This window comes from Ostrea edulis, chromosome 3 (genome assembly GCF_947568905.1).
Source record: "Ostrea edulis chromosome 3, xbOstEdul1.1, whole genome shotgun sequence".
NCBI classification, from domain to species: domain Eukaryota; kingdom Metazoa; phylum Mollusca; class Bivalvia; order Ostreida; family Ostreidae; genus Ostrea; species Ostrea edulis.
Window position 1 is genome coordinate 15,512,643 of NC_079166.1, and position 13,263 is coordinate 15,525,905.

The 13,263-nt window shown below is 35.6% G+C and overlaps 1 long non-coding RNA gene across 1 annotated transcript in view; it reads left to right on the top strand.

The window, feature by feature from the left end:
• Positions 1-12,245: 12,245 nt before the first annotated feature.
• The window catches only part of LOC125674809 (uncharacterized), a 10,438-nt gene continuing 9,420 nt past the window's right edge, over positions 12,246-13,263 (top strand). The window contains exon 1 of the long non-coding RNA XR_007370264.2: positions 12,246-12,432. This is a non-coding gene — a long non-coding RNA (uncharacterized LOC125674809). The remainder of the gene's footprint in view (positions 12,433-13,263) is intronic.

Here is a 13,263-nt window from a genome sequence, read left to right on the forward strand (position 1 = left end):
GTATATTTTCATGTAGTAAACAGCCATTTATGTCAAATTGCACTTCCGTCATTTCTGACTTTTGCTGAGATTGGATGAGTGGTAAAGACCCATTTCATGGCCATAAGTAGGCAGGACCTAAACAAAACAGTTGTTATTTAACTGGAGTGACAAGGATCTATCAAGGTGCTAAATGCTATTCACACTGAAATATTGATTGATTGATTGATTGATTGTATATTGTTTAACATCCCTCTCGAGAATATTTCACTCATATGGAGACTGTCAGTGAAGGGCTGCAAAATCTAGGCCTATGCTTGGCGCTTATGGCCTTTGAGCAGGGAGGTATCTTTATCGTGCCACACCTGATGTGACACGGGACCTCGTTTTTTTTGGTCTCATCCGAAGGACTGCCCCATTTAGTCGCCTCTTACAACAAGCAAGGGGGTACTGAAGACCTATTCTAACCCGGATCCCCACGGGATCATAGATGGAACGTAAAATAAATTGAAAATCTATCTAGCCATCGTTTTAGAAATTCAAATAAAAAAATTATTCATTGTATTGAATCGTTTATGATTATTTATTTTTATTGAGTTCACTTATATATAATTAGTTTGAGGATGTTAGTCATTGGAAGATTACGAATTTCTCTAACCATATAATAGTATTTTACAACACTGCAGTTCATCTCTGGATTTGGTCTCACGTTAAAAAAATACTACGAAATTAACTTTGCAGTAGATGACAGGGTAGATACTCTTACTATCAACACACTCAGTTTTGGATGCCCAGTTGACACGCTTGGCCGAATCTGTCAATCAGGGCCTGAGCAATTGTTTCTTCTTTGATTGACAATCGGTATGTTATTGATATCTGTGCAAGTAAATTTGAGGGAAGGTGGCTTAAAATTGGGTCTTTAATCATTTGAGATGGTGCGGTCCAACAATTTTTATGTTTGACTAGCAGACTGGTTGGCATCTAAATTGTTAGTCCAGTCAAACAAAAATTCATTTTGTTGGATTTTTTGTTTGTAAAAAATATAAAGATGAATATTTATATAAGGGTGTAAAAGTATACTAGCTGCAATAATGTAGCCCTCTCCAATTTCTTTTGGGGGGAGAGAGCTACAACTCCTTAGGATCTCCGTAATGGTGCAAATGCGGGAGTGATCACTCCCGCAACATTTTCAATCATTCTCAACATTCGCTGACTTTCTTTACGTAAATAAAATGATATTCTATGTTTCTTAGTCAAGATATATATTTAGAACCTGCAACTTAAGATTTGTGAGGATCTACTCTACCGTTTTCAACAATTTCGATACATTCCAATTTCTCGATTCATATTTGTGCACCATGTTTGATGTACTGAAGTTTCTAATTCTGATTGTCAAGTTATTTGCATATGCCATATAAGGTAGTATTTACATCAATGGACAAGCACGGAGGAGAAAGCTATTTCGTCGGTATTAAAAAGGATTAGATTTAATATCAAGTTAAAAAGCGAACAGCAGAGTGTAAATTCTTTCTGCAACCATATGATTTTCCTTTCTTTGTCGGAGTGGCTCGAATAACTACATTTACGCGCAGATTTTCAATGTTTAGGTTTTTCATTAGATCCACCTACGATATCTCGCAATAAAAAGCATGGCGGAGCAGACAAAGAATTTTGCAAGCTGTACATGATGTTTACTGAAAAACACCTTTACTAGACATACCCAAGCACAAAGTATGTACTCCTTTTGGTGTAAACAACATTTTGGACTAATACATGGAGCTTATTATCGGTTATTCATAAAATTATTTTGCACCATTACGGAGATCCTATGGAATTGTAGCCCTATCCCGAAAACGTCAGAATAAAAAAAAAATCGGATAGGGCTACATTATTGCAGCTAAACAGTATACATAAATGTACATTAATTGACTGAGTTGGAGGGCAACACACATTGTTGGACCCGAGAACAAAACTATTGCCCAAGGCAGTTAGACTGAAGGCAACACTTTGGTTCAGCAAAATGCATTTTGCCCTTGAGTCCACTCAAAGAATAATTTGTTATACACCTTTTATTTTTCAATGTGACAAAATTTTGATGCCAGTTAACTACAATGTGAAATTATCTTGGATAGTTCTGTACAGTAACTGTCTAACATTTAAACAAATGTAAACTATTGCTGCTCTGTAAAAATATTGCATTTGGAAATGTTTGACATTGAATAGGAAAGATTCACTTGGGAAACAAGCATTCTGAGAGTATTGTACAAGCAATACATGTTCCCTACCGGCACCCAAAATTCCATTAAAGGACACATCTCGTGTTTTCAAAGTATACAGAATTATATGCATTTTGTCTTCTTTATGCTTATAGAAATTAATTGTAATAGTTCGTTCGCTGAAGTATTGCGATAATTAGCCACAATACGGACTTAAATCTAAGCCCCGATTTCAAAAAGCCTAGTTAATTAGATAGGTAGTCACGTGGTACAGTGACGTCATATGCGACCTTCGTCGATCAACTTGTTGTAAAAGTAGTGTTAGATATTTTTAAAAACTCGGGTTTTAGGGGCCTAATTTATTTACCATGGATAACATTTATTTCGATGTTGACAAATTTCCAGAGTCATATCTTTTAGCCACCAGTGCATACAAATAGCGTCCCAAATGTAGCGAGAAAAGCGAGTATGAAATCTGCATAAATTTGCGAGTAAATAATGTTTACATCGGATCCCTGTTTAAACACAATTTGGTAATGCCATTTCTGTAAACAACTGTAATTAGCGTTGTTGCTTTTCTAAAATAAACAGTGCAATTATTATTAAATTTATTTTTGGAGAAGTTAGATAGGCCTAAATTATGATACGATTATGTATCATTGACAACTAGGCCTACTGTCACGGGTGCATTTCGAAAAAGAAAACAAAAATAATAATGATCAAACTTATTGTGAAAATCACAATACTTTTAAATTATTTTATTAAAGCAATTTTATTAGGCCTAATCATTATTTTTTGTTATCAACACGTTGTTACGTAGGAAGTGGGAGCGCGGCGTGCTGTTGTTGTAAACACGTACGCGTTCCTTAAAAAAAAATGAAAGCATTATAATTCAATTCAAAGTCGGGAAATATTATATTTTATTATTTATAATTGAAAGTCCAATTATCTTTTATCTTTAAATTTCTTTTTTAAAACTACCAGTTGGTAGACACTGCTAGCAAAGTTCTGCTTATGTTGTTACAAGGTGAAGGTCAGTTGGTGCGAGTGTGTATTGAATTCGAGAGCAGAACGGAAAGCATATGCCGTAGGCCTATATGTTACAGTGCGTAGCTTCGATAGAACCACTTTCTCGCAGTTTATCTACGTATTTGTCCAAGTGCTTGTTAGAAAAAGGACAGGGACAAATTCTACTGGGGGTTTTTTATGGCAAAGTCGTTGTGCCGACAAAAAATATTCACGTCGTCCCTCATACCTTCCTTCGAAAATTGATAAAAACACAGTCCAAATCCTCTCTACTGACAGCAAGTACACCCTTAAACGGCACAAAACACCCTAATGCAGTGTTATTTACAAGCTGTTAATGTGATAATTGTTTGTTTGTCAATTAAATCTAATCTGTTTATGAAATGGCTATCAACTGTTTTCAAATCTTCTCGCTGGAAGTCGCATATGACGTCACAGATAATGGCGCGTAAAATATCGAAGAAAATATGCATATCGCAAGATTTGAATTTCATCGCTTTCAAACTCGAAAACTACGCAAACTGTTTCATTTAAAACACATGTAAAGTAGTTTTAGGCATGAAATGAATTAATTTTGCTGAAAAAATTAAAAAGTTTAAAAACATGCGATGTGTCCTTTAAGGGATATTATTTAATGTGCTAAATACGTTTCGAGAAAATTCAGACATAGATATGTTAATTTATTTTTCATATGGAATTATTTTGAGAAATCATGCATATTATATCTTCAAGAATATTAAGAATAAACGCTTTGTTGGATAGAATGTTACAATTTGATCTGCAGCATTACTTACATTACCGTGTTCTCCTTTCCCCCCACCTCGATTTCAATATATTGGGGCACTAACCCGATCATAAATATGAGAGACGTTTAAAAAATATTAACTTTAACACCTGTTGATAAAAAGTAACGATAGTCGAATTTGATAAGTAATAATTGCTATGTTGGATCTGCAGGATAAATTCCCGTCTTCTGTTTTTTCACCTGAACACTGATCGAGCGTAGCACTAACCCGACCGAAGACAAGTCGCATATATATCTGTTGATCAAAAGTAACGAAAGTCAAACTTGATCTGTAGTTTCACGGAAAGACAGAGATAAAGACTATAGTCCCCCTGGTTTCATCGGTAGGGGACTAATAAATTTTAAAGGTATAACAATCATATGTTATATGGAACTATTCAAGCTGCTCCCAGTAGTAGTCTAGCTTATAGGCACATGATCACTGATGCAAACAAAATTCTAATTTTAGAACATCTTAAATAATTCAAAATACATTAATTCTTGTAAGTAAAGTAACAATTATAAATACCTGGTTGCAAAAAGACACACTGAAAAACATAAAACTGACACCCCCCCCCCCCCCCCCGGCAACACACACGGATTAGGGTTTCGCCTCTGGGAATGTTTTAGGGTGTTTTTTCCTCTTCTTTTTTTTTTTTTTTTTTATTGCTTGTTCAAATTGAAATTAAAATTTTGCAGGGGGTGGGTGGGTAAAGGTGCAACCCTTCATCCCTTCCCAGAAAAAAAATCCTGGATCAGCGCCTGGTGTGAATGAATTAATTGCATGGCATGGAAGAAGAAAACCGCCAAATTTTGCTATGATTTTTACTGTGGCCAAATCTTGAAAATGATTCTACTCCTGTACGTCCCGTAGGGATCCGGGTTAAAATAGGTCCTCAGTAGTCAGTACCCCCTTGCTTCTTGTAAGAGGCGACCAAATGGGGCGGTCCTTCGGATGAGACCGCAAAAACTGAGGTCCCGTGTCACAGCAGGAGTGGCACGATAAAGATCTTTCCCTGCTCAATGGCCATAATCGCCGAGTATCTATAGGCCTAAATTTTGCAGCCCTTCATCGGCAGTTGTGACGTCTCCATATGAGTGAAATATTCTCGAGAGGGACGTTAAACAATATTCAATCAATCAATCATGTGCATATGTACAAAGTAATTTTGTCAGTTTTAGTGCTACACAACTTGAATGTTTAAAAGAGTCGGATGAAAAGAATTGAATAGTCCGTGATTTTATAAATTGGCCAGCCCTGTGATTTCACAGCGGGGTTAAGGTGTCCCGGGTAAAATAACAAGCAATAACAGCATATTCATATAAAAGTAAAATTCTTTCAAACGTCGCATATTTTTTAGTAAAAATCGTTTGTCAATACATTAACAAACATCGTATCACGTGGGGAAATCCTTTGCTTACCTATTACGTCGTCATACAAGTAACGTAGAGCTATTTTTATCCACTAGACTTTTAGTTGTTTATCACCTCGTTCCAGGTGAAAGATGCACTCAAACCATTTGCAGCTTGGGCTTGATATGTCGACATTAATATAGTAAATTTAAAGAGTGACACGGATCGGTACAATATCCTCTCAAATATAGCAATTTCCATAATCTCAACTCAAATCTTGGGCATTTTCCACATTCACATCCAAATCGTATCCAAACGAGGCAAAATATTGTACCTTCCGTATCCAAATCCTAAATCTGCAACTAGTTACCTTTCTGAATATGCCTAGGTCGAAATAAAATATCGTCATCTTTCACCTGTAACGAGTCGATATGTACATGCGTTGGTTTTCTTTATTCTAAATGACTATACACATCGGGGGCGATATCAAGGTCACAAAGTGATGTAAAGATTACTTTACAGTCTTTCGTTCACATATTATATATAAATATATGAGACTTATATATTATTGAAGAAATTTAGGGGGGGGGGATCATCTGACAAACAGATTAAAACACATACAGCTTGAACACTAGATAACGGCAATAAATAGCGAGAAAATATTATGACATTTTCCCCGTGATACAACTATAGACCAGTACGTCGTGACGTACTTTTATATTGTGACGTCATATAATATGAAGTCCACCGAGGTACATTTTATGATGACTATTTTAACTTTACTCGGGACACCTTAACCCTGCTGCGTTGTGTAAGCTCTAGCTGCAGTTTGATAAAATTTTATTTTATTTTACTGTATATGTTGTCTCCGGTATGACAGTGTGTATGAACATTTTTGGATTCCATGTTTACAGTGGAAATTCTTAAAACCTCAGGCTATAATCATGGTATATTGATTGTGCATTTCTAACCGATCGTTGGAAGAAAATTGACATAATTTAATAAAATTCAAATAGAAATGTCTTCAATCTAGAGTCTTCAATGCATGTTTCTGCCACCATGTCTTCGGTTGATCGTATGTATGGGAAATTTTGTCATTTATACATCTACACGGATATTTCATCGGCAAATCGCTATGGAAATTTGCCTGCTATGTATTTGAAACATATCGTTTGAATGAGAAGGTCGTCACACGACAAAATCAAGTGAAAATGCCTTTAAATTACTGTTCGTGTTTTGTTGTCACATGTCCTCAGTTGATAGTATGTATGTGTTAATTTTGTGATTTCCATCGTTGCAGAGATAATTAATCGAAATGACGTACGTTCGAGTATGAAGGTTATCGTATGATGATGTACACATGAAAATGCCTTCAGTATTCTATTTTATTTTTATTTATTTTTTGCTGATACGTGTCTTCTGTTGGTCATACTTGTATGAAAGTCTATGATGTTTACGTTTGTTTAGTAAAATTAATTGACTTCGTGCGTTCGATATAACATTAAATACATTTTACGAGTTTATAGTATGTATGTAACATTATGTTTGTAAAAGAAGATCCTGAATCTATGATATGTTGCCTAATAAGCAATAAAATGACAAATAAATAACACATACCTTCATCTGTTTGGGTGACATTGATTGTCCTTGATCTGTATGTTTTGAAGCGCTTTTATGACCAAGAAGGCATGTAAACTTCCGTTTTAACACCCGCATGCGTATTACGCCTCGTGGTGTGTATACGGCCATGCTGACTGACTGGAAATTTTATACACACCACATACACAAAACTACAAAACACCTCCAACTGGTCCATGCATTAATTTTTATATATATGGTTTATGGCATGGTTTTGAGCATTTCTGAAGAGAAATTCAAGTGAGGACCGGATTTTGGTTCTCACTTGATTTTTGTGTCCTCAGTTGTTGCTGTGTAACCTGACGTCGGTTCTCAGTTGAGAGCGTTTACAAACACACACACACACACACAACACACACACACACACACACACACACACACACACACACACACACACACACACACACACACACACACACACACACACACACACACACACACACACACACACACACACACATTATTAATTAACTTCCTTGCGCTGAGTGAGTTTGTGTTATATGTGAGCATTAGGTATACCTATGACCATAGACTGACCAATAATTACACATGCTAGTCCGAAATATCTGACTTTTTCGTGGTTTTTTGTTATGATTTTAATTTTTACCATGCCAGGAAAACGTCAGAACCGGTGCCATTACGTAAACTGGAAATTATCCGCCTCCAGCTGGAGGCGGCGTTCTTGGGCCGATTTTAAATACTTTGGAGTTGAATTCAATGTTAAACTCATAATTACTCAATAAAACGATGCTTCTTGTACTTACTGATATCGATTAAAAGAAAATATCACTCCAGAATTCGATAACAGTAGCACACACTTGTAGTCAATTGAATTTGAGCGAACGTGTCACGTGACTCTAAACAAAGCTCGACAGTTTGTTAAAATGTTTTCATGAGGCTATCTATGTGATGATAGAACCCATAAAATTGAAATTAGTAAGTACAGGAAGCATCGTTTTATTGATTAATTATGAGTTTAACATTGAATTTGGCTTGCAAGTATTAAAAATCGGCCCTAGAATGCCGCCTCCAAGTGGAGGCGGCGAATTTCCAGTTTACGTAATGGCGTTTCCCTGGCACGGTAAATATCAAAATCATAAAAAAGCCAGGAAACATAAGATATTTCGGACTATACACATATATGCATGACTGGTTCTAACCGACGTCACATTCCCGCCACTACCTAGCCGAAGGAACGCTCTCTGCCTGTCCCTTGGATAGAACAGCTCATTAGTACATACAGTAAAATATATAACATCTTCAGAATCCGTGTCCCTGTAAGCATCTATGTCATGTGTTTAGTTTAAGTGTGTATGCCCCATTGTATTGTCAATGTGTAAAATCATATACGTGTTATACTTAATTTCAAGTTTGTTGATGGTTATAATAAATTGAAAAATCCTGAGATACTTAAAATGATTTCTGTATCACGGGTTGTATTTATACATATATATGTTGATAACTTTTATATACGAATATCCAGTGTGCTAATCTTTACACATTTAAAGTTCATTGTATTATGATCTGTATTAAAATTCTATTATACGTTATGCATTCCTGCTATTGTCGTCATTTCATATTGAGAAGAAAAAAATTATACATGTCCACACACTTTTTATACAACCTTCGTATGTATAGCAAGTTTGTAAAAGGAATCCAGTATTTAATACAGGGAACATATCCAATAATAGATCAAGAAATACAGAAATAACATTTCACTGCTCATTCGAGATTTGTGTTTCTTGGTTTATATTATTGCATATATATGCGCCCATGACAAAAGGTCCTTATGGCTTATTTAAGAGAACAAAGAAATAACGTCACAAAGATTTGACGTTACGTAGGCCTAGAGCGCCATACGTAAAGATGCATATGTACACACACACGATTCAAAACCACGTGTTAGATTTAATCATATTTATAAGATATGCACGCTTTAAACCAAACCAAAAAGACAATTTGGAAACAATAGGTTTGAATGAAATATTGATAGAATTTATGATATTTAATTTAAGAAACTGAATGTTCTGCGACGGTTTCTTTCGGCAGCGGACCGGCAAAAATAAAACATGTAGGTAACAGCAGATATAGCAGCGCAATTCCATGAAGGTTCATCTAAGATTGTGTTTATTCTTTGAGCAATTAATCCTGAATGAGTCTGAGGGAAAAAAACAATTCATAATTTTCAATACAAAAGTTGAATCCACTTTCTAAAAATTTATGATCCGCCTCGGCTGCGGCAATGTGTATGTAGGCTATACTGTCAAGTCGATGTTGAACAAACAATTTGTGATACATCCCCAATTTATTAGATTATACTCTATCATAATTCATTATTTGTTATACATAATTTACAGAGTAGTAAAAAGTCATGAAAAACTTGAATATTTTTGGGTTTGGAAGATTCTGTATGAAAAACCTGCGCGTCTGGTAATTCTATTTATAAATACAAGAGAGATAACTCGTTGACAATAACTTAGTTACTGAGGTACCCCAAAGGAAAATGAAAGGTGAAGATAACGATCATCGAACAGTGATCAATCTCATAAATCCCGTAAGCAATTAAATAGATAGGCCTAGTTGGGCAAACACAGACCCCCGGACACTGAATTGATGTGTTAATTTAACCAAATATGAAAAGTGTACTTGCTAGTCACATGTTTATTAAACAATTATTAGCAGATGCAAATATAGATCACATTAGCCAGTGGCGGATTTAATGGGGCGCAGCCGGTGCGCGTCCCCACTAAAATTTTCAAATTTAAGGTAAATAGTTTAGAAAAATGTAAACGATAAAAGAAGCAATAATATCTTCCACTTTCGGAGAAATAAATGACCAAATCTTTTGATTTATCAAATTACTTTTATTGGGAGAACTTAATTTTTTCTTTAAAAAAAACCCCCTAAAATTTGCGTCATTTTATTAATTTCGCCCGATCAAAAAATGACAAAAAAAAAAAAAAATAGTGAAAAGGACTACATATTTCACGCCTCATAAAAACTGTAAAATCCAGGAGCTTCCGGGGGCTCGCCCCCTGAGCTCCCATCAAGGTCTTCGCCCTGGACCCATTAGGGGCCTCAAGACGGCCCCACACCCCCTGTCTAAAAAAGTGAGCCCCCATTAACCGCAATTCCTGGATCCGCCCCTGTTAGCAGATTTGAAGTCAGATTGTGCAATCTTTGTAACATATATTTAGGATTTATATCTCTTTCCGGTTTTATAAATTCATTTGAAGCCGACATTAAGGGTTTTCGGAAGATGAATAAGTTATTAACACATTTACAGTCATTGGTCTTTGGACGGTTTCTGACACATTTTAGGCCTATAATTTTCCAAAGGGGGGGGGGGGGGGGGCAGCTGGAGGGAATGTTCGGGAAAAAAGAAATTTAAAGAACGCAGAGGAATTTCGAATTATTATTGACAAGCAAGCAAAATTAAAAAAAAAAATTAAATAATAATTTTTTTTTAAAAAAAACCCCACCCAAATGCATGGGTATAAGAATTGAAACCTAAATAGTGTTATCATTCCCTAACTTCGAATGCAAAATATTGGGGTAAGTAAAAACAAAGAAAATATTAACTTATCAAAAAATAGGACACCTTCCCCTCCCTACCTCCACCCTGGTTCTACGTGGCTAGTTTTTAGAGTATAATTCAGGAAGCATTGATTAAGATATCGAAAACAAATACTCACTGAAAATAGAGAAATTGATTTTTTGAAGAAAAAAAGACAACTACAAAAAAGAAAAATAATGATAAAACACAACCAAAAAAAAAAAAAAAAAAAAAAAAGCATAGAAAGAAAAGAAAAAAAAAATGATTTTGATACTCGTTTAATATTTACCCCCTTTGAAGACTGTTGACAATACATTGACTATCAACGATATCGATAATAAAACATACTTTGGCAATATTTTTCTCATTTGTAAGACTGTCTTCGTGTGCTACTTGTTTGGTAGACTGTGCATGTCAGTGAAGTTTCATTAGGTGGGGTTTTGTTGTTCTTTGTTGTTGTTTTTTTGGGTGGGGGGTGTGTCCTGGTTGTTTTCTGCACCAGAGTGGTTTGTTAAAGAATGTTTAATTACCCGTGTGTGTCAGAGTGTTTAATTACTCATGTGCGTCAGAGTGTTTAATTACCCGTGTGTGTCAAGGTGTTTAATTACCCGTGTGTGTCAGAGTGTTTAATTGCCCGTGTGTCAGAGTGTTTAATTGCCCGTGTGTGTCAGTGTTTAATTACATGTACCAGTATGCGTCAGGATGTTTAATTATCTGTGTGTGTCAGAATGTTTGATTACATGTACCAGTATGCGTCAGGATGTTTAATTATCTCTGTGTGTCAGAGTATTTAATTGCCCATGTGTCACTCAGTGTGTTTAATTGACCGTGTGTGTCAGAGTGTTTAATTACATGTACTAGTGTGCGTCAGGGTGTTTAATTATATGTGTGTGTCAGAGTGTTTAATTGCCCAAGTGTCAGGGTGTTTAATTGACAGTGTGTGTCAGAGGGTTTGTTTTTTAGAGTGTTTAATTGACCGTGTGTAAATAAAAGTGTTCACTAGAGAGTGCATCGGTGAGGTGTTCACTTCATAAGCTAAAATCCAAGAATCTAGAGTGAATAAAGCGACATGTTTTACAAATGTTTTAAGTACCATGTAGTGAATTTCTTACAAAAATATCAGGATATTTAAAAGTGTTCAGTTGTAGGTGAGAAGTTATAATGTGTTCATTTGGTACATTTTACATGTTAATGTATGTTGTGTCTGCGTGTGTGTGTGTGTGTGTGTGTGTGTGTGTGTGTGTGTGAGAGAGAGAGAGAGAGAGAGAGAGAGAGAGAGAGAGAGAGAGAGAGATAGATGTGCATGGTTTTTTTTCCACTTGACCCCTAAGGGTAGATGTCGTAAGTTTTCTCTCTGTAGTATGGCTTTCTGCATGCTGCACGACTTCCGTGGGTTTGGGCAAATGCGATTACTTTTAACTTTACTTTCGCAGTAAACGCGTGACGTAATTTACCCATCTTTTAATGCAGTTATGTTTGAATTCCCCGTTTCACTACCATTTAATTTTTTCTTTACAGACAGAGCATTAATTGTTTACGGCACCAATTAAACCTTTGGCTTTGATTATCATAATTTTGATAATTACCGAGTGGGGTTAATACATGTATACTGCACCTTTGTAGGCCTACATCATTTTTCGCAGCTTCGGTAGTTTGTCAATAGGGTCTGTAAGTCTCGTTTGGTTTCACTTTCGGTTTTACTACTTCCGGGTACAACAACATGTGGAATATATAAAGTCTTAACAGAGAATTGGCGTTAATATGTAATTTGGTGTATTGTTAAGCGATCGGCTGCATACATGAGGCTGGGAAAACCCTGCCATGTAGTTTATTTAGGTTCCTAGTCGATGCTACAGAAAGGAAACGGTGGATACAAAGATGTACACTATCAAACTTCCCGTCTCCTGCTCAGTCAGCCATATTTGAAATACTGCGTCTGAAACTGTGACGTCACGGGTATTCTATTTATCTCGCTTCGGTTTCTTTCTATTAGGATATGGTACATGCGCGAGGGCTATCGAAAATTAGTCTATTTTTAAATGTATGCGCACACATCAGATTCCGAAAGAACACAAAATGTCGAGCCTGGCGGTATGAAATTAAGTCTGATCGTGCGAGAAAAATTTTATCTACGGTAATTTAAATTCGAATCAGTTGACTTCCGCTAGTTTTTTCAGTTCAAATCGTGATAAAGAATATATATTTGCAGAATTTTATTGCTCATTAATGGAATTTTGTTGAATAAAACGATAATTTTTTCATGGTTATAGAGGATACGTAGATTCTTTTGGTATTTTTTTTGTGGGGGTACACGTTCGTATTACAGGTTACACTTTGACTGAAAATCATAAGTCTGGCATAGAAAAATGACATAATGAAGTAATGTGCTGAATATTTTAACAACATGAGGAACAATACAAATTAATCTCATAAACACATTGCCCCCAGCCGCGCAGACGACACTGCAAAATTGTTAATACATGAAATATCACATATATGAACAAGATCCTTTATTGCTCAGAACTGCACTGCCAGCATTCACTGAGGAAGTAGGAGGGGGGGGATATATATATATATATATATATTGTATAGTGTAATAAATTTTCTCTCCCTCTCTTATATCATTAGCTCACACATGTACATACTCAAATATATATATATATATATATATATATATATATATATATATATATATAGATCTATATAATATA